This window comes from Crocuta crocuta, unplaced genomic scaffold, assembly GCF_008692635.1.
Source record: "Crocuta crocuta isolate KB4526 unplaced genomic scaffold, BGI_CrCroc_1.0 scaffold598, whole genome shotgun sequence".
NCBI lineage: Eukaryota > Metazoa > Chordata > Mammalia > Carnivora > Hyaenidae > Crocuta > Crocuta crocuta.
The window spans coordinates 403,452-410,188 of NW_027532848.1; positions in this window are offsets into that span (position 1 = coordinate 403,452).

The window sequence follows — 6,737 nt, forward strand, 5'->3', positions numbered from 1 at the left end:
GGACAATTTTCACAGCTTGAAAATTTCAGTTTCTCTTCCCCTCTCAGCAGGGTGCCTTGGTGGCCCTGTTATTAAATCTCTCCCTTCCTCAAAGATCCCATTTTAGGGGATTACCTTTGTTCTCTGAGTGCATTTATTGCAGTCTGAATTCCATATTCCCCTTAGCAGATCGACTTCACTTATTAAAATAGCGTTAAGTTAGATTCAGTGGTCCATCTGGAAACTGACCTACTCTTTATTCTGTGGTTTTCTGATGGAAACATCTGAGATTCAAATTCATTCAAGACCATATCCTATTTGTAAAGCAGATATTGTTTGTGTCCATTAACTTTAATCTCCAATAGGTATCTTATTACTAATCAGATACTTATCTTTGAAAATAAGCCTTTCCTTTCTGCANCCTTACCTATCTGCAGGTCTGCTTTTGGCATATCTAGAGTCTTTGTGTGAATTAGAAATGTCACCCCTTTTGGTTTGATGATTTAATAAAAACATATGTCGACTTTGGGCAAACACATTTAAAATGATACCCCATCCTGGGCCTGGGGGTGATGGGATGCATTCCTGAATCAAGGCACATGACCTAGAGAGGGAAGTATGTATTGACTTTCATGTCATTCACCCTCCTGTGGGCTGGCTGTCTCTCTGCGGTACACAACATATGTGGCGTCTCTGTTCATATGTAGCATACACACATATTCACACACACACTCACTTAACTCAATATAGTGTCCCTTTTTTGACTATTGTCTTTCTTATTTTAACTAAATCAACCTCCCAAGCCTTTTCCTTTACCTAAGATAACTGTGCAAAATATTTAGGGTTTCAGAATTTAAATTCAGAGATATTTATAGTTTGGTTTAAAGAATAGAAAAAAAAAACATGTTGACAAAATATAATCAGAGACAAAAATAATATTCAGAATATATAAGATTGAAGATGGAAATTGTAGCCCTGCATGTGAAAAAGTTGGAGAATTTTGGAAAGAGAATAAACATAGTTTTGGAAGTCTGATAGGAAGTGTAACCAAATAATTATGCATATATTTCAAATGCAAAGGTTACTAGGCCACCTGTACCTGTAAAGTTACATGTAGCTACCATGAAGACTACAAGAGAAAAGTAGGCAGAAGTTAGAGATGAAATGATGATCTGAGATGGCTTATCACCTCCATTTTGGATATTTGAGCCCTCTTCAAGGATTTGATTGAAAGAATGTAGTCATGTATTGAATTGTTTTGGGGAATGTCCCTGCTATTTTGTTTTGTAAGCTGCTTCAATCCATGAGATGCCTCGGAGCCCTCTTCCACAGCACTATCTGTTTTTACTTTTCCATCAAAAGCTTTTTGATTCCACTGATCATCAGATTCATTGAAGAGGGGACTTCGTTTAAATTCAAGGGTTGCTAGTTAGAAGCTGCCACAGACTGTGTTCATAAAATAATAGAAAAGAAATTAAGCATAACTTTTTAAAATGTTATTATAAAAAGCAGAAGAGACCTTCTATTCTTTTTATGAGATCAGGTAGACCGAGTGTTTTCTATACATTTCATCCAGGATGGGAGCTTATACATTAAGAGGTGCTGAATAAATATTAGAGTACCTAAATGAGAAAGCCCCCAGAAACTTATGAATAAAATGGTACTTGTTTGGGTCTGATATTGGCTCCCATGCCTAAATCCTTCTGGGGAGTTCCTTTATTTCCCCTATTACAAAGGGCTGGTATAAATTAAAAACACCATTTAAGGGGCCATCTAGCACACTTGAAGCTTTCATCACACATGTCGGTGAGATACGGCTGGGAGGGATCCTTTCTTTTCTTAGGCCTTCAGGTCCTACAGGGCTTTGAAAAGTAAAGTAGCCTGAAAACAGATGATTTCAGGATTAGTTGTAATTGAAAGTAGAAATTGAGGTAGACAGAACTAGTTGGAGGAAGAATAAGGAGAAAGAGATTCATGTTAACCTCAAGGGCTATTTTATAGAAAAGAGATTAAAACATAATTTTTGCTCAGAAAAGGACAAGTATAGGAAGCGAGTAGAAGTAATTAAGGGGCATATTTTTTTAAATTTCACTGAGTAGAATACTTCTCTACCCCTAGACTGCTGAAGTTGTTTTGGAAGAAGCTGAATGATTTGATGGAGATGTCCTAGGTACCTTCTCAGTCATAATCTACTAAAGCGCCTAAAAACATGCATTATATAATTTCAAAGGGAGACGATGTACATGAAATAATCCCATGGACTCTTCAGCTAGAGTAATAAACATAACTTTTCCTGGCAGCCAAACAAAAAGAAAAGTGATACAACATAATACTGCTCTCTGCACTTTCTTTGAATTATTGGGTTTATGTGACAGGTCGAGTTCTCACGGAAGCAGACTCTGTGATTGGAGTTTTGTGTGCAGGATACTTAGAGGGAGTGCCTTTTGGACCAACGTGTATGGAAGGGAGAGGTATAAAGCAGAAGTGGACAGAGAGAGAGAGGGTAAGCTCCAGCAGAGGCCCAATAAGAGCCTGGGTGCCAAGTAGGCTGAGATTTTCAGCTGGTAAAAAGAGAGTAAGCCCAAATAGTTGAATAGGCAGCAAAAGCATAATCAGCATGATGTCCGTTTCCTGTGTCGCTTCCCCCATGAGATGACATCTAACTGAAAGGGACCAGATGAAAGACAATACAAGTGGTGGGGCCCTTGGTGGTTGAGAAGTCACTTTCATACTGCAACTAAGCACTTCCATATCTAAGGCTGTACTTTGAAGGGAGATGACGTGGAATGTCTCATGTCCTCCAGTAACCAGACAGACAGGTGAGAAACTACCTTATGGCAGCCTCCCTCAAGAAAGCTACTTCTCCTTTCAAATTGTATGCCTTCCCATGTTCTGAGGGGATCAGAAAGCATTCACAAAGACTTAGGTCAGTCTGAAGTTTAGCATGCCTGTGTAACTTCTGTGGATACTTACAGTGTCATTGGGCACTTCCATGGAGCTGTTTGCCAGCTCTTGGCCATGGCCAACCACATGGGATGCTCTGGAGGTAGTACAACCCTTCACAGTGATCCTGAGTTGGGCCGAGACTGTTGAGCCTCTATCCTCTTACATTAATTGGTACTCTTCAGGAAAAGGTCATGACCTTCGACAAAGAAACTCTCTGCAGCTGAGGTTACCCCCAAAAGGGTCTGATAGCTGAAGGCAGTCTGCCAGGAGTACTCCCAGCTGCTGAGACAACAAGTTCTTCATTGAAGGAGAATCAGAATAGTTCATCAGTGTCCACTAGAATAGTTCAGCGATTGTTCGTCATTATGACAACATTGTGCCTATTGCTAAGCAATTACTTTTCAGAACTTTTCAGGTCAAGTTTTAAAAATCATGCATATTAACAGAAATTTCAAATATTGAAAGGAAACTTGCACTTTCACTGTTACAGAAATGCAGACACTGGAAGACATGTGTTTCTTCTGGGTATTTACATAATTTTATAAAAAATATCAATCCATTTTTAATTAGCTGTTTTTAATAGGCAGTTAAGCTGAGATATTATAAGCCATATATTAGGCTAATGGACATTTAACAGCTGAGTTAAGTTCTTTTAATGGAAATGCTGACAAACCTTTATCTGTAATTGTAGCAACACTGTGATTACATACAGAAGGAGCTACCTCCCCTTGTTGTTTGCAAGTCTAGAATTCCATATGCTTCTATGGAAAAAAGTCCATTATTAGCCAAACGGAAGTTAAACTTGGCACTGGGCATTACTCATCTTCTTGCTAGATTTGAATCATAGTTTTAAAAATCAGAGTGCTAGCCAGTCAATAATATACATTCTTTTATTAAGAGATTAGCAGGAACGATTCTCCAGTTTGTGGCGGCCTTTATAGCCACTAGCAAATCCTGGCCATTGTGACTTAGAATGAGCAATTCTGAATGAAAATATTCATTGTCTTTACCCTCAGCAATTTTTCATTTATCACGTCACGTCAGTTGTTGAAAGGATTTGAATTCAGCATTCAGGAAATGTTTATCATACATCTCTTGCAGGACCCTCACTGGGGGCACTGGACATATAACGATTAACAATCAAGATAAGGTTTGTACTGTCATGGAGATTATATTCTCCTATACAAGATGGAAAAGAAAAAAAATCTAGAAAAATACAAAGAGACTTTAAAATAGGGTAAAATATTAGATGTTCACTGGATGGTTACTTTGATTTGGACTGTCAGGGAAGTGTTTGCTAAATATCATTATTTAAACTGATACCTGATGACACAGAGCCTGTTTTGTGACAATTGAAAGGAACAGCACGCTAGGTACTGGGAGTACAAATGCATAGTATTTGGCTTGAAGATGAGTTGCTATGTTCATGGAATGCTAGCAAGACAAAAGGGCAGTATAGTTAAAGCACAGTGGGTGAGTGGGTCAGAGAAGTAGGCAGTGGCCAGTTCCTGTAAAACCTTGTTGATCACAGTAAATTGTTTAGTTCCTTTGTAATGTTGACATCAGGTGATTGGAGAGTGTTGACACCACTGTGACTGGTTTATAGAAAATGGGATATGGAAGGTGAGAATGGAATAAAGTGATAGTTAATAAACTGAGTAGTCTCTGTGAGGTAGTGGCAGCTTAGATAAGGTTGGTCGCAGGGGAGAGACTGAAGAGACAGGTTTCAGGTTTGAAGTCCCTCGTGCTTTGTTGGTAAGAGAAATGGAGAAATCAGGGATAACTCTCAGATGTTTAACTTGAAAAATCATGTAGATGGTGATGCCATTTACTGAGTAGGGGATATTTGAGGAAGAGCATATTTGGGGGAAAAAAAATCAAGCATTCTCACTTGGACAAGTTAATTTTAGAATGTTTATTAGACATCCTAGAGCAGATGTTGAATAGGTAACTGAATATGAATTTGGACTTCAGGGTAGAGCTTGGGGCTAGAGATATATATTAAGGGGCTACATAAAGCTATGGAACTAGAGACCTCCAAGACTAAGTTTATAGATGAAGAAGACAAATGGTCTCAGGATTAAGCCCTGAGGCACTCAAATATTTCAAAGTGGAACAGAAGAGGGGCATCCCATGTAGAATACTGAAAATTAAGAGGATTTTCAGAAGAGTGTGGTAACATAAAAAATACAAACAGAAAGTGTAAGGGGAGGAGGGAGTGACTAACAGCATGAAATGTTATGAGGAGCTCAACACAATAAAAAAGAGAAGCAAGCATTGGTTTTGACAACATACAGTTTTTGATGATCTAGACAAGAGTAGCTTCAGAGGAATGGTGAGATTGGAAGGCCCAGAGGGTGCTTTGAGTAGATATATACATACAAAGATTACAGACAACTCTTTCAAGTTCCACTGTAAAGAGTCACAGCACAATGAGACAGTGATACATAATAGAGTTTAGAATGGTGACTCTCAATCGGGTGAGTTCCTAGTGCTTGCAGGGAAATTGCAATAACTGATTTTTCCCCACTAACACCATCTGAAAATATTTTTGCATTTCTATCATATATTCCATTATATCAAATTTGTATAACTTTCAGAGAATTGAAAGACATATTAAGTCATTAAACTTTATGAGATTAATAAGATAATAATTAGAGGATGTTTTCCTTTAATTGAAATATACCTATCCAGCCTAAATTCTAAAGCTTCTTATTGAACTATAACATACCTCACTAAAAATGCATACACAATATAGAGGTACAGTTTGATCAGTTTTCCCAAACTGAGCATAGTTTTCTAACCAGCACTTAGTTTAAAAACAAAACCTTAATAGCACCTTGGAGACTCCATCATGTCCCATTCCAGTCATTCATCGCTACCCTCATGGAAAAGCAATATATGACTTCTAACAGCATAGATTAATTTTGCCAGTTTTTTGAACTTTATGTAAATGGAATCTATTTAACTTGACTTTAAATATCTAGAATTGACATTGTAAGGCACTCATTGTCTTGCACTGCCAATTATACTCCCTCTTTGCCTCCCTCCTCATTGCATCACCTAAGCCTTGCTTTCTCACTTCATTATCATAAAACCTATTTTTTCCACACTATACCTTATTACTATCATTTCCTGTTCTATTTTTTGACACATACCCTAGATTAATCTTAAAGTGCAGTTTGCAGAACTCCTATAACAGAATCACCTAGGGAACTTGCTAATAATGCAGATCCCTGGACTCCTACTATGGTTTTTAAGTCTGAGAGTAAGGTAGATAACACCCTACTCTTTCATGCCTCTGTAATGCCATAATGTCTTCCTAGATTGTTCTTTGTTGGACCACTTCTTAAGGAAGTCTTATGTTTTCTTTCTAGCCTGAGCCCAAAATTTCATGAAAGCCATTTGGAATTTTCCATCAGAGGTGATCTCTCTCTCCCCTGTTTAGCTCTATTAAAACATTTATCTCCATCTGCCTTGTATCATAGCTACTTGCACACCTGTCTTTCTTCCTACCCAGGTTATGATCCCCTGGAGCGCCATTACTTTGCATTCCTTTGTATCTCCCATAGCACCCAGCATGACGTGTCGCATATAGAGAGTGCTGAATAACTGTTTGTTGAATGGAATCTATAAATACTGGGAAGATATTATTTCCTTAGAATAATTGAGAGATTGAAGGTGCAATCCCAAAGGACCCATTTTTTTTTTTTTGTAGAAACATTATGGTGGCTAGAAGAATAGAAAATTATGGGTGTAGAATTAAGTATCTTTATGAACTTGGAAAATAAATAACAGTTTGCTAAGAAAGA